Here is a 20708-nt window from a genome sequence, read left to right on the forward strand (position 1 = left end):
GTAATTGAATCAGCTGAACTGGGCTTGTATAAAGAAGACCTGCTGAAGTTTTAAATTTTGTCTTACGATTTCCAATATTCATCTGCAGCTTTTTCTAAGAATTTCCTACTCCTGGGAATTATGAATCTTTCATGAGCCCTCTGATGAACTGTGAGCACATAATGGGAGATTAGGTGATTGAAATTAATTCCTGTGTCCGGTTTGGCACTTAATTAGCTTCGTTTCAAACACTGAATTGGCTATTAAATGTGCTAAAGGTAAGCTACTCTAAACACTAATTAAACTATTTGTAAATTGTTCTAGGATGTTTTAATGTGTTTATAAGCCTTGTTCATGAATGTTTCCAGGATTTTAAGTAGTTTAATTTAATATCACCAGTAAAGACTAAGCCTAAAGGTAATACACGTTGATGTGATCAAAGTCTCTTCCTGAATGAATATACAACTCAATGCAACATAACTAACACAACAAAATAAGTTCTGTCAAGTGATATAGGCCAACAAATCACAAACCCAGGAGAAGGCCTACAGGTAGAAGACCCAGCTGTTCCTCTCAATGTCATCCCACACATCTGACTAGAATTTCCAAAACTAAAAAAAAAAAAATCCCCAATCCTCCTTTTGCCCAAAACAAAACAAAAATTAGTCAAAAATCATTATAAGAGGATGACATGAATGCAGTCACCCATTCAGCGTTAACGCACCTACCAGACTGCCTAATCAGAATCTCACTTTGTACGCAGTCTCTCCTTTTTTCTTGTCCAGAGTAGCATTATTAACATAAGTTTTATGGATTGATTTTTCTAGCGGGAAAAAACCACACACCAGAAAGTAAATGTCAAAGAAAAGTATTTCAAAATTTAAACTAAGCAGTCTTGCTACCTATATTAATAAAATCTAAGCTATAATCTCTCAGGTTTCCCTAGGAAAAATATGCATATTTAAACTCCTGGGGGCAAGGAAGGGGTGGGGGGTGGACAACTGTTGGAAAAGAAACACAGACTTTGACCTAAAGGTAAGAAGAGGAAGAGTGAGAATGTATCCCAGAGGTTCTTCTATTTCCTGTCATCACTATCGGAAAGGACAAGAATTGAGATGGTTCCTGTCTGCTGCTGGCTGGCTTCGTGTATTCACTGGTGTTTCACTGCTTCAGTTTAGGGCTCAGCGAGAGCTTTCTCACCCAGGCATCTGTATCAGTTATTAGCAGTAAGACCACAAAGGGGTAAATCAGCAGCAGCAAGGCAGCTTTTTCAGCAGTACAGGAGAGAAGCTGTGGAATAGAATGAGGTGCCAAAAAATCTCAAGCCACCTGCCCATCCGCAGCAAGAAAAGCTGTGTGAGGGGCAAGTGGGCATTTTTTTCCCCTAACAGAATAAGCAGGACATTTTCTAAGTTGCAACATTTCTGACAGCACTATAGTTGATATTGCTGCGTTGAAGGAATGAGACCATGAAACCCACTCGTGGCCGTTTCTAAGAACTGTCCTGCAAATGGCCCATGCCTACATTAGCAACCTCTCTCAGCCTGTGGAAGTGGGTGACTGTGCGCAGCCTGCCTGTTGGGATGGTCTCTGAGATGCCCTGTCTCCAGGGAACACTCTAATGGGTCACGGGCAGAGATGAGCGTGCCCTTCATGGGAACGTTCCCAGGCACAGCTTAACTAATTACTGGTACTTACACAACACTAATGTCTCTTTAAACTACCACACAACACCTTTGGCTTTCACGAGGCTGTCACCAGTGACCAGCAATCCTCTGTTACTAACAAGTGGTATTTGCAAGGAAAACGATAAGCCCAGGGACAAGTTGCTGTTTTTTGGAGGGTACCTGAGAGACCTCCACATCATCAAAACAGACACCTTAGAATGGACTCCCTGTATAGCATCTTATAATTTTGTGTCATAGGCCTTTGTGGTAACAATCCTTAAAAATTTTCAAGATCTAATAGATGCGCATGCATTACAAACAGTCTCACCAGCTAGATTTGCATTCATTGTTACGTCTTAACCTGAAACCTCAGGTTTAAATAACTGCCAGCTGATATTATCAATGTTTGGTTTATGAGTCATTCAGCCAGCACAATGGGCCAAGGAAGCAAACAGCACCTTTACAAACACGTCCTAATTTTTCTGCTGCCTTGTGGAACAGGAGAAGCAGGGAAAGGGCACAGGAAGGATTTGCAGCCTGAACCAAAATATATGTCCCAAACCAGAGTTATACCTATTAGGCACATGTAAATTCATAAATTAGGTCATGAAGAGAACAGCAGGAAAACAGCTCTGGGACATTAGACCTAATGTTTCAGTATAGTTTCCAGATTCAGCAAGAAACTTTCTGCTAACTTGCTTCCTATTTAAATTTGCTCCTTCATATAAACCCCAGATTTCTTTAAGTATTTATTTTTTCCTCGGTGAGGCTCCAGAAATTTGAAAAGAGGCAAAGGAGAGGGAAATCACTGCTTTGGATTTGACTTTACACAAAGGTCATTTGAAGAGGAACTGTCTACCCTCTCACACACACATGCTAAAGACAAGTTTTGCTAAAATCAGCAGAGCAATCCATTGATGGAGAAGTTCAAAATCTAGTTGTTCTCCTGAGTCTTTTTCTTCTCAGTAGAATTCTGCATCATCCAGGAGCCCAGCGGACTCACCCTTGCTGGGTGCTGAGCACCTTTTCTGGCCACTGGCTCCAACAAAAGCAGCAGAGACCCAGCAACAGAGAGCAAGATGCAGTTGCCAGCCTCACTCAGATTGCACAGATATGCAATATGCCCAGACTGGAATCATCTGGGATCCATTAGGCTGGGAAATCTCTTGTCTCTGCTAACATACCTGCTTTTTATTCAGGGCGTATAACAAGAGTTATACGTTAGACTGATAAAATTGTCTGTCAGAACCTGGGTTGGTCACTCTTATCTCAATATTAAAATTAAATATTTCTATGAAAATTAGGTTTGACTTTTGTTCCACGAAGTAAATCAAACCCCATTTGTTTTGTTTAAACTGGTGGATTGCAGATATCAGAATAGAACATAAGGAGGGGAGAGGAAAATTATGATAGCTTCTAAACCTGATCACAACTTCAACAGAAACAGACCAAAACCAGCATGCAAATACTGACTTCATGTCTTGTGTTCAGATCCTGCTAGCAATTGTTCAAGTACAAGCATATTTAAATTACAAATGTTTTTTCTTATCTGCATCCTTTATTCAGAGGTGTGGACCCTTACTTACACTTTTGCGATGCATGATTAATGTTCAGGGCTTCAGCCTGAGAACAGCAAGGTAACAACTTCTTTCACGTGTTTTCCAGTACTTCCTTGCTTCAGCCAAATCAAAAACATAGGCAGCACTGCATTACTCAAACTTCTGCCATGGACAAAAACCAGCCCCAGAAAGTTGCCTGGCCTCCCTGTATGGTCAGCTGGAGTAGGCAGGCCCTTCCCAGGGGCTCTTATTTCCACCATCACCACCCCCACCTCCCCAAATTAACATGCATGGCATGAATTGTCCTCTGGACATGCTTATTTAGCCTCATTGACTATAAACAGGGCTTAGGCGACTAGATGCATTGCTCAAGATAGGCAAGATGAATCTGTTACTGGAACTTAAGCCTCGGGGGGGGAGGGGGGGGAAAATCACATTCAGTACGAAGGTGGGTGCTTTTTCCTTTAAAAGCAGTAGACCTATGCTGTGGATCCCCAGGGGATCATGCAGCCACTGGGAACTCTGCAACTGCCCTGGCTTCCAGCTTTCTGGTGCAGATCTTGGTGTTGATTTTTGACCTTTTGGAGACCTCTTTCTATAAGGTAACACAGCTTGCTCACTCTCCCCAAAACGCCCAGGAAATGGAGTAAAGCAGGAAAGTGAAGGCAATAGCAGCATTCCATCAGGCAGGGAAAGAGTTAAAGCTATGAAGAACAGGAAAGCTGACTTTCCTTAGGAACTCCTGCAGTTTCAGTCACTTATTAAAAAGGGATTTATATTTCTGAAGTAAGGATCTGTACTTCCTCCCTCTTCTGAAGCTATACATTTCTCTGCCAGACTGTGATGAAAAGGGCCCTCCCTTGCCCATCGCAAGCCAACGCTGAAGTCATTCTGTTATTCTTTTTCACCTTGCACACATGTTGAGGCTTCTCTGTGGAAGTCTTGCTGAGACACACATCTCATTGTCTCTTGTTCCTCTTTGCTCATGAGGCCTTTTTTAAATCCCAGATTTCTTCTGCACATAGCTCAAGCAGCAATGTTTCTGGGATTTCAATGAAGGAGGATCCATACATGTAAACAATGTTGTTTTCTGACCGCACATGATCATCTGTTAAAAACAGAATTCTTTCCTACGAAGAGGATAACATAAAGAGTTCAAACTAGAAGGCCTTGCTCACTTTTTGTTTGAAAGCTCACCTGCTGTGCCTGACTACAGCAGACAAAAGCAGTAAGGTTGGGAAGATGGGCCCCTTTTGCACCACAGCAGGTTTGGACAGACTGCTGCTTTTGGCAGGTGAGTGTGGAACCAGCCACAGCGTGACTTAGCTGCAAGAGACCCCTCTCCTGCCTGCATCGCTGGAGAAATGCTGCAAAGGCTCAGCATCGCTCACAGTACTCCTCCCTGTTGGAAGTGAAAGAAGCAGAGGCTCTCTCTTTCAGGCAGTGTTCATCCTTGAGGCTGAACTTAAGGAAATAGTTAGGGATTGTCTAAGATTTTTTTTTACCTGCTGATATGCATTCTGGGCTGATCCGTGCATGTCAAGGCACTGAAGGGCATACATGGCTGTAGAGGGACTCCAGCAGCCACCTCCCCTTGCCTAATGAGGTCACCTCCATGTATCCAGTCTGTCCTCCCAGTAAAGAAAGGGTCTTTCACAAATGGGCATCACCATCATTTGCCAGAGGAGGTAGAACTCATAGGCAACCTGAACTCTGCGCAGCAAAGACACAATGAGCACTGCAGGCTTCAGACCACTCCCAAGATCAGTTCAGATATGATGCAGGTGTAGCCACAGGCTTTGCTTGTGGGAAGGAGAGAAAGTTGGATAGCTGTATGTTGTGTAACTTTGGGGTTCTTAGAATGATGAGAATAAAGTGAAGCAAGATTAAGAGGCATATTAGGCTGTCTCTGACAGATCTTTTCCACTTGTCAGGAAGAGTTTCCCACTGAGCTCCTGGAAGGTGCTGAGCCCCTGAGGACTCCTTGCAGAGGCTGGAATTTGCAGCCACAAATGACACTGTTTTTCTGTGCAAGGCTGAGCTATCAGGAAGGTATCAGTGCAGCCGGTTGCTACTGATACTACAAGCAGAAGACAGAGACAGTGGATCTTTGTTTATCACCCCTCTGCAGTGTACAGCCCCTTTGTGAATAATAAGCCACCTTTCTGCAGCTCTTGTCTAGTGCAATACAACATTTTTAGGTCAGTTCAGCTAAACTGAATCTGCAATCACCTGGTATCAGTGAGTTAAAATAGTGCTGATAAGAAAAATGTCTGTACGAGAAAATTCTGAGGAGCACAGTGCAAGAATAAGTTAAATCAGAGAGGACGTGTTCTTTCTAATAAATGCAAGTTACTTTTGGCTGGTCTTTGCATCTCAGATTTACTACTCCTACTATGGGAATCATTGTATTGCCTCATTACAGGGCTTATGTGAAGCTGTGCTTACTCATGCTTGCAAAGCACTTCAAGATCAGAGAAAGCAGGGTCTGTAAAACCATAAAGGATACTTCATTACCATTATTATTTGACCACAGCAATGGGGAAATATGCTTTAAAAATGCTTCAGTTCATTAGTTCATAACTATCTTTTAGTAGCTATAAGTTTAGCTGAGAACCTAAAAGCAAAAACCAGCAAGCTGCAAGGTAGCAGGTTCAGACTTTGTACACCTCAATGTAAGACTATTTTTTTGCCTCACCATAGCTGGTGCTTACTTTTAATACTGTCTTTAATCCAAAGGTAACAAGCAGACATAGAGGTAAAGCAAACGCAAATGAACATGGGACTCGCCCTAAAACATCTGTCTCCCAAAATGTTACCCTCTGGCCCACATCCTGAGTTACTATCCTTCTCCCTGCATAAGCTTTTGGGGTCTCATTAATGCACCGGGCAAGTTTACACAGCAAAAGGCTGTTAGAGATCCTGAGGTAGCTTTGAGGGAACTGGCTTGTCTACATGGTACAATGCAATGCCATGCACGGATACTAGCTTAGATCCCAGAGGCAATATAGCTGTGTCTGTATAGCAAAGCACCCACGCTAATTAGCCCAGCCCCTGAGGATGCTGCAGGAATGGAGCTAATTAGGTATGCTGAGAGGCACCCCTGTTAATTAGCCCAGGGAGAACACAACAACACTAACTGAGCTTCCGATCACGGGCATTAGCTCAGGGATCTCTATAGTGTACTTGGCTGTGTAGCATAGCTGAGCCCACAGGCTCTTTTGAGTGTCATCCTAAGAACCTAAATATCTTCTTTCAATCCAGTCTCACCATCTGACCCTGCTTTTGCAAGTGTTCATAGATTTGGGGGTTTTCTTGATGGTAGGAAAATTAAGTAAATAAATAGATTCAAAAGAATGAAGAAAAAAGCCAGTATAAACCACACTACAATAATATAGTATTATTAAATTCAGTTACAGGTAGCAACATGCCTGTAGGGAAGCACTGGATATTCCTAACCCATCTTGATAAAAGGCATGCTTTGGCTAGTGGTGCATGTTTTGCAAGCAGCGTATCTCTAAAGGTACTGTTAACTCAAGCCAACTCAGCCATAAATACAGACTATGGTATATTAAGTTGTAATCATGCAAGATTTTCCATTACAAGTTTAGGGCTGAATGAAATCATTTAGGCACAGGCCCATACCTAGGAAAGATGGAGCTCGCAAGAGAGCAATTTTGTCCCCTTCCTTCTCCCCTGGTTGCACCACACAGGAGAACGGGGCTGTTCTGGCTGGTCCTTCTCCCTCCTCCCTCCATCAGACTCCTGGCTCCCCAAGCATCCTTGTTCATAGCTTTGCACAGTCTACATCAGACTCTCCCTACCACTGCTGCTCTCTGGCCTGGCTGCCAACACTAAGCAACATACGTACGCAGTTATGCCTCTAACTTCCATGGGTTGCTACACAACGACACAGGGGTAGATAACAGTCTGTCTCCACTACAGCCAGCACAGATATGAGGATGGCGATGAGACTATTGCTAAGGAGCAATTCCAAATGCCATTCCAACCACCATATCATAGGTATGCATAAAAACACTAAGTTAATGCCTTTCAAAGAGAAAATGTGTGTGCTTTGTGTTGTTCCAGGAGGGGAGTTTCATGGTTCTTATTTTTTAAAAATGGAGCACAGTGATTTCCAATTATCTTCCAGGCATGTGTGTAGGAGAACCCAGCTCTTTCCCAAATGTTTCAGAAAAATATTTTTGCACATGGGTAACTTCTGAATAGAAGCTAAACCCTCAAGTCCTGGCTTGAGTTCTCTACCACTCTGCAAAAATGCATGGTGAAACTTTAAATCAGTCTCAAGAGCTTATTACATGGAGCTGCTGGAACATTTGAGACAACCAAAATTTTTGAGAAGGTGGATATTATGAAATGATAAATACCAGAGAAGACAGAGGTTTCTTCTGGAATTTATGTGATTCCAGGAGACATAATACTTAGGCTTCTGCTAAAGATGGCTACATTTTAGGTTTAGAAAAGCAAAAATTTTCAGGCTTTTATGTTCCCAAGAATTTACTATTTAGTATATGGAGGTTGGGGCAGGGGATGTGTGTGTGTGTGTGTGTGTGTGTGTAATATATCTGAAAATCAAAGTTCAGTATTTAATCTTTACTTCGTATCCTTTAGGAAAAAAAAAAATCCTAAAAGTATGGTTTCCGTTTATGTAGCTTTATGATACTTGTCAAAATAACATGGTGTGCAAACTGGGATATCTCACACAACCTTGACTTTACAACAGGGGTTCTGGATGTATACCAGATGCACAAAATGGTCATTAACTTGATATGATACGAGAAAGGTGTTGAAGTGAATAACTTATATAGTAGTAATAGTGGTTCTGTCTATGGACATTTTATCTTGCTCTTGAACGGCAAAAAAATACTTTAACACGCCTTGTCTCTAGGCAAGTTTAGAGTGACTTAGAGACTTCTCAGTTTCAGAGTTTGAAATCCACCCCTCCATTTATACTTGGCCAGTGCTCAGACCAAAGCTGCAATATGTCACATTGACTCAGAGAGACCTAAAAAATAGAAGAGAGTGAAATTCTAGGCAGGAGCATCTCCTGACTCTATAAAAGTCAATACTGTGTGCCAAAATAATGAAAATACCCCAACTCTGTTTCCAACTGTATAAATAGCTCAGATTTTTAGCTTCACTGCCAGAACTTGGCTAATACCTTTCAGTTTGTCTGTCCAGTTTTACATCTACCAATAACTATTTCCTCCTCTTCTATCTATTCAAAACAAAACCTGAAGCACAAAGGTTATCAACTTCCAAAACCTCTTGTGCATAGGCAGACCCATAAGGCCTCTGTCAATGAACAACAGCTCATCGTTCATTCTCATTATACTGGCACATAAATCTTCTGAGTGACCAGGGAAATGGGAAGCTTGCTACCCTCATAACATTCCTTGCGTGCCTGCTGAAGGCGTTTTGTCTATACATTGCCCCTGATTTCCAGAAACACAGAGTTAAGAATAATTCAAGATATGTAACAAGGAACAGGAGGGAAGGGTGACCTGCATGTAAACTTTGTCAAAAAGTCCTCAAAACTAATTACTTGAGGTGGTTAGGAAAATAAGAAAAAAAACCATGATGCTTATCAGTCTTATTTCTCAAAGGCTTACTGGCATTAGTATAGTTTTGCACACCATCCAGAAAAAAAAAATATATAAAATTGTGGTTAACACTAGAGCTCACAGCTTTATTCAGTTTGGAAGCCCTTAAAACTTTCTAATGGAGGTGCTACGTGGACTACAGCTTCACATTTCTTGAGTTACCCTGCACTGACCTCTCCCAACCATCCACAGAAACGAGAGGTCCAGCAGACAACAGGCTGACTGCCATGGAGCTACAAAGTCATCGGTGAGACAGAAAGGCTAATCGAGTGAGCAGCAGTGTGTCCGGGGTGCATAAATGGCATTTCCTGAAAACAGCATGCTCCAGATCTGCCTGATGTATGCATACAGACATAGCCAATTTCTTTTGTATAAAGGAAGAGCTGCCATTTCATATTAAAAAAAAATAAACATCTGTCTGGCCTCCAAACTCCTAGAATTATAAATAGTTTGAGTGACAAATACTTCTGCCACAGTGTTCAGGATACCTTCAGAAGATATCCCTAGCACTGTGTGATTAACCATAGCTTGGCAGAGTTCACCGTTATAACTATACTCTGGATAAGCTCGTTGGTTTGAACAAGAATTTGCGTGACTGTGTCTAAAGGAAGAAGAGAAGAAGCAGGAAGGTAGTTTGTGTCAGCCACTTGTACACTTTTCAAGCTGACTGGTATGGCTTGATATCTGTGCTTTGACAGTAATAAGAGTATTAAATTCCTAAATGTTTTGTACTACGTTGCTCAACAGGTTTTATCACAGAAAAACTGAGTAGTCTTGACAAATGAAGTTTCATGCAGGATAATGTTAAAAAAAAATTTAGACATTATTTGCATAGATTACATTAAGTTGCTTGTTTCCCACCCCTCCCAAGCATCTCAGTACCTTAGAAATAAATTATAGTCAGAGGGTTATTAAAATAAAATTAAAAAAAAAAACCTGAAGTCAATCTCAAACCACAAGACAAGCAAACAGTACTGTAGTCTATTTTCAGACCTCCACAAAGTTATTTATATTCTAGTTGTCAAACAACCATGCAGTCCCAGACACCTTTTTACATGAAATTCTGCTATGGTGTCTTCCATAGACACATTAAATTATTTCCTCTTCAATATGCTAAGAAAAAAAATCAAAATGCAAACCACCCTAAAGTCACATGTGTTTCACTTTAAGAAAAAGGATCTCCCAGGTTCAACTTGATAAGAAGAATAGTCCTCTGTTAATGTAGTCATGCTGCGATTTCAAAAGTACCTAGATTAGGAAAGCAGTAGTATTGGTCGCAATGTCATTGTCATACAAGGTAGAAATATTCCTTCTAACTCGTTTTTAATTCCAGCCTTCCTAGGACAATGTTCCAACCTGTACAAACCAGATTCTTTGCTGAATTTATAACTGTGCTGAGATCACTTCAGAGAAGCACAAGGAAAGCTGTGTGAAATACTGAGGTTTAAATGCTCTTTCAAAAATATTTGCTGTCATTCTGACCCAACTGGAAGAAAAAGGGAGATGAAAGTTTTGCAATAGCAGCTTGCCTCAGTTGGTAGAGCCTGCGTATAGGATTTTGCCTGGTTTATTTTAAGTCTGAGCAGCTAGCAGCTGGAGTATGTCCCACATGCTAACACTTGGAATTCCCCAGGGAGAAGGTTTGTTTTAAATGTAACATCGGCCCTCCAAAGCTGGTCATCCTTCTGCTTTATTAAGTTTATGTACTCCATCATTGCCTCAAGTCTTGATGATAATGCACCTATTCTGAGTGATCGAACCTCCTCGCCAACTTCATATGAACTGTTTTTGATTTAAATGCAATCTATTAACGATATCTACTTGCGCACACATACACACCCTGGCCAGATACTGAACAGACGCAGACTTACACAGCAGCTGTGACAACAACTGATGTCACCTCCTTTGCAGAAATTTCCACAAGCGTCTTCCAAAGGCCAAGTTAAACGAGATAAGCTCTATCAGTTTCTTTAAAGTGCTCTGGATGAGACCAGTCCATGTGACCCCCTTCCCGGCCGCGGGGGTGTGGTATGTCACAGCTCCCCTATCAGCTGGCACATGGCGGTGGGAGATATGAGACAGCAGAAAAGTAGTAGTAACAACATCACCCGGACTGCCGAAGACGGAGCGAATACGCTGAGTAACTTCAGTGTGTGCGCACTCACTTTCTGAAAACAGGTGGAGGGTTTTCAGCCCCGACTTCTGCTTGCACATCCCACTCAGCACAGATGGGTGGTAAAGTTGCCAGCTATGTGTTGGAAAGGCTATGGTTCATTAGCATCGTATTAACGCCTGTAGCAGTGAGTTGCAATGCCGTTGGTTTTTTTTTTCTTCCTGGAGTTTCCCCCTCTTTTAAGTATTTAATGCATTAAAAAGAAATTACTAGCAGAGATATTTTTCGAAAAGCAATTCCTTAAAGTAAATTCCCTGCCTCTGTTCTTGCATCAGAAATATTAGAGAATTTCAGAAGATACCCTCCTCAGTTTTACTGCTGAAACTACCAAAGGTTTCAGGTTTCCTTCACTGCCTTTAATTATGATTAAATGATCAGTTGCAGAGTTAATTTTTAAAGCTTTCACAATGATTAATTTTATTAAAAGTATTAACTAGCCAATAATATATTAACAAAAGCATATATTTAAACATTTGCAAAACATCTCATTTAATGCTTCATCCTTGCTAGGACAAAAAGGCACCTTACTTGCAGTAATTTAAAAACATAGCCATAGTATTGAATGTTGCACTCAGACAGCTTGCAGTTTTCACCCCAGGGCTCTGCCAGTTTCCCTACATGGGCCTGTTAGCACAGAGGACAACCTTAAACTCTTACCTCCAGCTAGCTGTCGTATTTTAGTTAACAAATGTTGGTAATGCACCTTTTTTTCCTTGTGAACGTGCCCTGCCCTTTCAATTTCTGAATTTATATGCATTTACCCCTCCTGTCACATTCTGCTGGGCTTCATTAATAGTTTTCCCCAGTAAACACTTCTGATTTTAAAAAGCTGGAAATATGCTGGGAGAAAAAAAAAAGAAAAGAAAAAAATAAATCCACTGAGAAAGACAGACAACTTTCAGACTTCTTTTTTTACATTTCAGAAGTTAGGAGGTCACGTCACTATTTGCAGCACAGTACCACTGGATAGATTGCATCAGCATATTCTCCTTTGTTCTTTTTTCCCCTTCAGGCTGCCAGGCCAATCTGCTTCTACGGATTCATACTCTGCATGACTAAGAATTCACCTTATATGGGGACTTCTTGCACCAACATATTTACAGTCACTCTAGATCACTTGGGCACGTCCCTTGTAAATTTTGCTATTGGTGCAAGATTAACAGTTTCTGACATACAGCAGTACAACATGTAAATTCTGGATCTAGCACAGCAGTGAAATACAGGTATATAGTGAGTGTAACTACACAAGAATTTGTGGCAAAGATAGTAAGAGAAGCTGAAATTCATTCTTACCCTTCATTCCTGAGGTCCTTCTCCTAGCCCTGCTACTAAGTGTGAATTGACACAATTTTTATTTTTTTTTTAATCAGATGTTCTGAAGTTCTGCCAGATTGCTCCAATCTTACTGCAATCTCACGCCTGTTAAGAATCTCACTGACTGTCTAGCCAGCTCATATTGGATGAAAAAGGCTAGATCACGTTTACCCATTTCCTCTTTCAAAATTAAGCATCTGCAGATAGAAAATAGGCTTTCTAGGGCATGGACAGACTCTCGTATTTCAACTGTAGTATGCCCAGCACAAAACTGTGGCTGGAACCTAGATGTTAATGCCATCTTAAATAATAATATTTTTTCAGGTGCTGGCCAGAGTTTTAAGAGATAGTTCCAGCAATGAGCATATTGGAGTAGCCAAGACACAGCTGCTCAAAACAGCAACATGCAGCAGTTATATATGCAGTGAAAAAAGACCTCCTTCAAGAAAGCTATTGAGGACAGCTGCAGATCAGTCATCCTCAGGGTTCATTAGCTTTTTTCATTTTCTGTAAGCCAACCCTGGGCATGACTTTAGAAGATGATTAAACCAAAGATTTATGTGTCATTACACCCTCAAACTCCAGCTGCAACTTTTTATCCATGAAAGCCCCAGGATTCATGATCCAGGAGAGAAGCCTTCCTCTCTCTGGTATTTCGTTGGCATGCTGGTTACAGTCACTTCTCCCACCATCACCTATTTCTGAACCGTCTTTGGTTAAAGACCCTAAATCCTTGCTGGAACTGTATAAACAGAAGCATGGATCGCCAGCCACCTAAAATCACTTGTGAGCCCTAGACTATGGCAGACAAAAGGCTTTTCAGTATTCTCCCCAGCAAGTCTTTCACAGAGGTATAATGACTTTTGTGCCCAAGTTCACTTCACCTTTATGCTGTAGGGATGCTCTAAATGGTCCTGTTATGTACAGGACATACATATTTATATGTAATCCTCCCCATACAGATGGTGAGATGCCAGCTATGAATCAAGAGAGTTTATAAAGCTCTGCCAAAGTTACTCATAGCTGTGAGTTGCACACGTGTGTTTTAAGTGCTAAAAAAGGTCCTGCCTTCTTCACACCTGAAATACGGGCCTATAACCCCTACACCTACAGAATTCACAAGCCAGTGTATGATAGCTCATGCACAGTGAATTTTAAATGCAGACACATGACCTCAGTTTCCACTCATAAAGGGCGATCTGTACTGCAATGTTTGAGACTTAAAAGTGCAAACATAGCAGAAGCACTACAGGGCTTATGTGAAAAAATAATTATTCCATGTAGAAAGGAAGTTGGCTTGCTTTGAGGAGAGGTGTTAATACACTAATCTTTTTCCCCAACACCAGCCTGCTTACCTGAAAATATGAAAACATCTACTGACGCGCTGTTGTATTTATTTGAGGTGGTTATCATATCCCACACGTTAAATGTCGCTGCATTTCACACTAAGATGGTAGTTAATCTGAATGCCAGTTATAAGAGTCATTTACTAAAAAAATAAGTCTTGGACAGCTGTGCTGCAATTTTAGTAATTTGGGGGCAGAGAGGCATGCAGATCACAGTATATAAATACAGCTGAATTTTAAAGAGTAGCTTCAGAATAGATACCTTCCCCCTTCCACCGGGTTCAGGATAGTTAATAAGAGGTGGATCTTTAATGATAGTAACAAAGCAGGGTCTTGGCACAGAGATGACTTGCTTCATCACAGAGAACCACCACAGTAAGGATAAAACCAGCAGCAACTAGAGCAGGGGAAAAGGTGGAAGGATTTAAGATCTATGGTAGAAAAGGTATTTGGGTCCCTCTCAAAGGCAGCATAACTTTGTTTCCTACACAAGGTGTCTTCTCCTCCCCATCTCCAATGTTTCAACTGCAATCAATGGTAATTTCCTAGCAGTGGCAAAAGTGAGAACACTTGCGTAGACACGGCATTAGCAAACTAAGTACAGGGCCATCAGCTTCTCTGGCTGCACATGAGTAATGTCCCACTAGCCTCTCATCTTTTTCCATTAGCTGAAAATTAGTTTCCTCTGCCAGCATAAGTATGCATGTAGTAGGTTCCTATCCCTATCAAAATGAGTCAGGCCTGAAAATGGGGAAGACAAAAACCTATAGAAAATGATTAAACTAAGCCAGACCCTACTGAGAGAACAAAGCAGTTATGCAGCTATACCTTCAGGCTGGGTGGGATCCCACTGACACTGAGAGTGTGGGACAACCTCCTCACCTGCTTTCCTTCCAGCCGAAACTGAAATAGGCATGAGCCAGAAAGCACCTCACCAACAGCAATACAAATGTGTCTAGGAGTGAAGCTCTGTTGATGCAAAGTAGGCAGCAGTGACCAAGGGCACTTGATCTGCCACAAAATCCCTTGTACCTCAGGGGGATGCAGGATGGGCAAGACCTAAAACTCTGCATCTCATTCCTTGCAGCTGAAGTATGTAGCTACTCCTTCTTGGTTCTGAAGTTCTTTCGGATAAACTTTGAGTAAGGATAGGAAAGGATAAACTTTGTTGCCTCAGGTTGGATACACTCTCCCTTTCCTTTTTTTCCAGCATAAAGGTGTTTAGAAGAGGGGCAGTGTCCAAAGTCATACATTTGTCTCCTAAAGTAGGAAAGTAGATGTAAAGCTGCTAGGACACTCAGTGGAAGATGCTGCTGGCCTCGCATTAATCTGGAGGCAGGGGCTCCCTGGACATCCACACCTCTGTGGAAGCCCTCCCGTAACTGCTTCCCTCAGGACTCTATTGTCCCTTGTATTAGCATCTCTGCAATAACCCAGTGACACAAGATCTGAAAGAGAAAAGGAAAAAAATGGGGCTTATATCACGTACCCCCATGTAACTCTTACATCTTCTTCTATCAATTGATCCATCTGCTTTGCTCCTCCCAGAACTAAAACTGTCAGCCCTTGAGGGAGGACTTTGTTTTTCCTCTGTTTGTAGAAATAGGTGTGTATATTTGGGTGTGTTTGGTTTTTTAGTGTTGGTTTTATATGCTCTAAAATAAGCAAGTTGCAAGGCTGCTTGCTTTATGGAGATATACAACATAAATTTCTCACCCAAGGCAGATCACGAAAGGTCATTTGCTCAGATGCTGGAGTGCTAATATATGGTATACATGGGCACCTTTTACATATATCGCACACACCTACTTGCCTGGAAGCAAATCAATAACTCCCTACCCCAAAGCTTGCATTTGTCTGTTCTTACCATAGGCGGGATAGTACCCTAGAGAGGGCCGCAGGCATTCCATTACTTAGGATCAGCAACTGAGCAAAATGGAAAGGCTGCTAAAAATAAACAGCATTTGCTCATTGGTATAAATAACAAAAGCAAGAGAGAAAGAAAAACAGAAAGAGAACAAGATGAAAATGAAAACTGGCCCCAGACCAGGCCTTGCAGAATGACTAGTCACCTCCTCATTGCCAATTCTGTCACCATCTCCAGTATGGGCAAGATACTTTCCACTGCCAAGTGCCCTCAGCTTCTTTCCTGAGGACCATTACTTTCAGATTCACAGTGGGCCTGAACATAGGAGGTAGCTCCCACAGCACACGTGTCTTTCTCTAGGAGTTTCAGAGCTTGGGCATATTGAAACAAGGACACAGCACTTCACAAGCCAGCACAAAATGCTAATGTGATCCCTGCAGTGGCTTGTGAAGCAAGTATTTGGTTTATCTCTGTTTTGTTTATAAAGAGTATTGGGGAAGGGTTGCACTTCCAGAAAGGTATCATCATTAAAAACTTTACCTTCTCTTTATTAAAATAGAAATAACTTTTGGATTCCCATTTTTCTAACAGACTTCCATAGCAAATAGTTCCCAGAGCACATTTGGCTGCCTATTCTCAAGCACTAAAGTTGAGAAAGCTAAGAAGTGCCTATCTATATTTGGAGGAAAATAAGAAGACTAAGCTAATTAAAAATTCACCCTTGCCCTGTATTCCTAAAAGCACTGTACACCCCCATGGCACCAGACATTTCAGGGTGGGCTGCCTTTTTATACAACTGGAAAGTTTAAAGCCGAGTATCCTTCTGGTTACTTTTCATTTTAGGCTCTTGTTAATAAAAAGGAATAATAATTGGGAACCAGCTCCCAAGGAGCACACTCAATTTCCCCTCTGATCTTATTTCATGTATTCTATTGTAATAAAGCGTGCACACACACACACAAAAATCTATTTGCCCTACAATTAAACAAATAATGGCATTAACAACTCCCACTCACCGCCTTAAGCAGGTTTAGCTGGGAGAGCTGAAGCAGCTGTCTCTGTCCTGTGTCTCTGCCAGAGGTCACCATCCTGCAGCGGGATCAGCTGATCCTCCTGGATAAACTCCTGAGCAAGTGCAGTCTACAGGCTGCAGCATTAATATAAACCACCTCCAATTTCAGTTTACTCTGGCAGTAGCCTCCTAGAAAAATAAGAGGGAGGAAACCTAAGGCTGGTAACTGTTTCATCTCTTAGTATTGGATAAATCCACCTTTGATTACATTTCAAAGCCCTAAAAAACGGAACAGTCAAGAGGTTTATAATAATGTTCTGGCTTGCCATGAATTAACATGAATTCTTGTAATGAAAACGGTCACTAGCATAACCATTGAAACACACTGCTAAAATAAGAGCTAAGAAAGGTCCTCTAAAGTTTATCCAGGTATGTGTAGACTTTAAACATTTTCAAAAATAGCTATAGCTACTAACGCTATGAAATTAAGCTACTTCCAAACCTAGGACTAGGACAAATTTGAGCATCTCCATATGGCTCTGACAATGTTGTAATATCCAAACTATCATAGCTACAATATGAATTCTCAAAAAGTGGAAAGACGAGAGAGAAGGACAAGGTTCCTACTGCAGGGAGGTTATTTTTCATGTCAGACCAACAGATGATTGGCTCAAAAGCTATCAAGGTCTCTTTGGATGCCAAAGTGCAGATACAAATACTTACAGTGGATTTGCTTACTGGTAACTATAGAGAAAACAGCAGGTGGTTAAGTTTCTGGTGTACACATTTCACACTGTCAAATTCACACTAAACAGAGAAAAATGTCAGTTTTGAGTAATGGTGTGAATTAGGAGAGTGTTGAACAGTAGGTATACCTTGGAAGTAGGAAAATAATACAAAAGGAGTGCCATGGTCTCCATAATCTCCATAAACAATGAGGGCAAGATTTATTATGCTTAGTCTAGAGTATGATGCTAAGGAGTTTGAGGCTGGGATGTGGGTAAAGACTGAAACAATGAAAAACTTTCAAAAGGAGAATGATTTGTGATATCTGGAAGGGTTTTGTTTTACAGTGCTTGAACCATGCTTACGTAGCTCCAATACCACAAAGTCCTGGTATAGGTGCATTGCGCTGAGATGAGAGGATCTTCTGTTGTGGCTTTCACCACACTTGTCCTAGCCTCCTATGTACAGTTTGCACTGATAGAGCTCCAGCTAGCCCCAAGACATCAAACCCCGACACAACCATCTTGTGTGCCCCTGTCATGTCGCCCTTCCAAACAACACGGGCAAGCCCTTTTTCTCTTGGTCATGTTTGTAACTCTGAACACTTCCCTGCAGCTAAGGAAAATTCTGAGCAGGTATATCTGTGCAGAGACAAGCAGTATCTGGTGTCTAACATGTAAAACCTGGCCAAGTCAGCCTCTAAAACTGCCATGCTACATTTTCAGGACTCTCTTATTTAAATGATCCAGAAACCCTGCGAGTATGAGCAAAGAGGCAGTGTGACAATGCTGACTTGAGGCACACGTGGCAAGGGCAGGCAGGGAGCCAGCCAGCTCTCTAAAGGCAGGGGAGACAGCCCCACTTGTGCCCGAAGCAGCTCTCCTTGCTATTCCAGTCACGAGCCACTCCACAGAGCCTCTGCCAGCCTACGGAGGAGGGCACAGGCACATGATAAGGATAAGCAGGAACTGGAACAAGATGGCACCGAATTAATTTCCCTTTGCATGACCTATGCACCAGATTTTCTGGCATCTCAAAAGGTACAAAAAGAAACCCAATGGAGTAAGCAGGGCCCTGTGTCAGCAAAACATTTCTCAACTGAAACGCTCAGGCTGGCAGAGCTGCAAAGGTAAGGATTACTCAGTGTTTCCAACGTGGTACCACATGTTTAAGACATGACTACGAAGGGGCAGGGAGAGTGTTCATCTCATTTTCCTTTCTTCCTTCTTTAAAATAACTTAGAGTGCACAAAGAAGATGTGAAAGATGCCATTTCTGCTCTCAAAAAAATCAATACAGGGAGAGGGAGTTCATTGGTTTATCACCAGGCAATGCTTTTACTATGGAACACTTTGTGGATGACCGAACAGCAAATACGACGACATCGTCACAAACATCAAGAAAGTAGAAAATTAACATGAAAAGGATTTATCTTCAGTTTGCCTGATGTAAGTAGTTCAATCAAGCAAAGAAAAAAAAAAAATCTTGACAATTCTATTCAGTTAGCAATCAAGGAAGATCTGAAAATACATTTTAAAATGAAGGTCACCAAATCTGACCTTCTGTATTGTTCAGCCAATGAAGTTTCCTCCACTTACACTTTTGTCCATAGTGTTTGCTTGCTGTAACTTTTTTATTAAATATTTCAGCCAACTAAAGGAAATAGCAAAACCAGAATGGAGACAAGACTTTCTTTTTCAGGGAAACTGGAAACTAATTCAGCAAAGTGGTTCAAAGGAAAAGCTGAAAAATACAAATCCATCCTACAGTTTAACTTAAGCCAGAAAGTACTAGTCTACACACAGTTCTTGTAGCACTTAATAGATAGCTCAAATTTGGTTTAGAAATCAATAGAGAGAAAGCAGAACAGCCACCCAATACGGACAAATAGGTCAGCATTTGGGACTCAGGAAAAGGCTATGCTAATAAAATAACAGAGTGGCAAACACATGTATTTGCCAAAGATCATGCAAGTCCCTTTCTGCCCATTTTGAGAAATGCAGGAACCCATTAACTGTTTATCCACTAAAGGTGCAAGTTAAAGAGAGGTACCTGACAGAGAGTAAGGGCAGGAGGGCGCTGGAGATCAGGAGAAGCTCCAATGACAGACCATCTCCATCCTTTAGATGAGGCTGATGGTGGCTTTAGTTGCATTACAAGGGAGCAACGCAATGGAAGAAGGCCTCCCTCACAGATGGATTGAGAGAGATTGTAAACAAGATGGAACTGTGCATTTGCATATTCCTCAGAGAGGAGAAAGTAGCTAAACCAGGAGGAAAGAAGAATAAGAGAGCGGGACGAGAAGGGAGTAGGGGAAGAAGGTCAAGGGTGTGGAGCAGGGGTTGCCTAGTCCAGGAACATACCACTGGGATAGGTTCCCACTGGCTACAAGCATCACCACCAACTTGCAGGGTGGCTGTTTTGAGCCAGGCTCTTCTGGGGAGCACTGTGAGAAGCAGTAGGTGCACTAGAGAGGTGGGGAGGCCTCATCACAGGCCGTTTTGTCAGACTCTGGGACTCTCCATCGCCATGTCTTATGCCACCTTTCTCCCTCACAGCAGATTTCAAGGAGAAAACATTTACAGCATTGAAAACCTTTGAAAGGAAACCGCAAGTAATCAGGAGGATTGTTTGCAGCCATCAGACTTGTGCCCTATTTTATGCCTACAAATGCAAAGTAAATGAGAGGTGATTTGGCAATGGTGTGAAGAGGCTGTCCCTCTGAAACTCCAACCTTTCCCTCAGTTTCAGGCCATGCCACACCTCCTATTTTACTTTCAAACAGCTAACTGGCAGAGAAATCCATGATATAATCTAGTAACTACACAAAATTAGCTTGAGCCAACTGTGAATTCATTTGTTCTTTCTAGTTGCAGTCTCTCCTTTGCTGAACCATAAAATTTGGTACGAGTCAGCATATTTCACCACATTTAAAATTATCACAACAAGGGCAAAGCCACAAAGAAAAATATCACTAATGCAAAAGATGAACAAAGATCCAGCTTAGAGACAACCATGGCAGCAGAGCAATTTAGTATACCTGAACTACTTCACTGCCATCTTGCATTTTCTAGTTTTAGTCCAGCCTTCTTACCCTCAAAAAAAGATTTAAAAAAATTGTAGTGTTTTCCTATGGATGATTAAAAAAAAAAACAAAAAAACCACACAAAAAAACCAAACAACCCGCTAAACTAACCGTTCTTCATGCTGTTTCGTGGAATAAGACTTTTTCTTCAAGCTTTATGTACCTCTATATGATTAATAGCAAAATAAACACCACTTGCCAAATAAATCTGCACTAATCTAATCTAATAGCATCTTACCACTCTCTGTGTTTCTCTATTGTTATACTCCTATGGAATGATTTTGCTAGCTAAACCCATTGCTTCCTGTACCTCCTGCATCTCAAAGGCATGCAAATGAATCCTTAACAGCTTTTCCC

General features: G+C 41.5%; 1 long non-coding RNA gene across 2 annotated transcripts in view; it reads right to left on the reverse strand.

The window, feature by feature from the left end:
* LOC142037965 (uncharacterized) overlaps window positions 1-16667 on the reverse strand; it is a 54888-nt gene extending 38221 nt beyond the window's left edge. The window contains exon 1 of one of the 2 annotated variants that reach the window (XR_012652481.1): window positions 16546-16667. This is a non-coding gene — a long non-coding RNA (uncharacterized LOC142037965). Of the gene's footprint in view, window positions 1-10700; window positions 10926-16545 lie in introns of those variants that run through there. The other variant, XR_012652482.1, reaches the window with a different exon arrangement.
* Between the last annotated feature and the right edge of the window lie 4041 nt (window positions 16668-20708).

This window comes from Buteo buteo, chromosome 12 (assembly GCF_964188355.1).
Source record: "Buteo buteo chromosome 12, bButBut1.hap1.1, whole genome shotgun sequence".
Classification (NCBI taxonomy): Eukaryota; Metazoa; Chordata; class Aves; order Accipitriformes; family Accipitridae; genus Buteo; species Buteo buteo.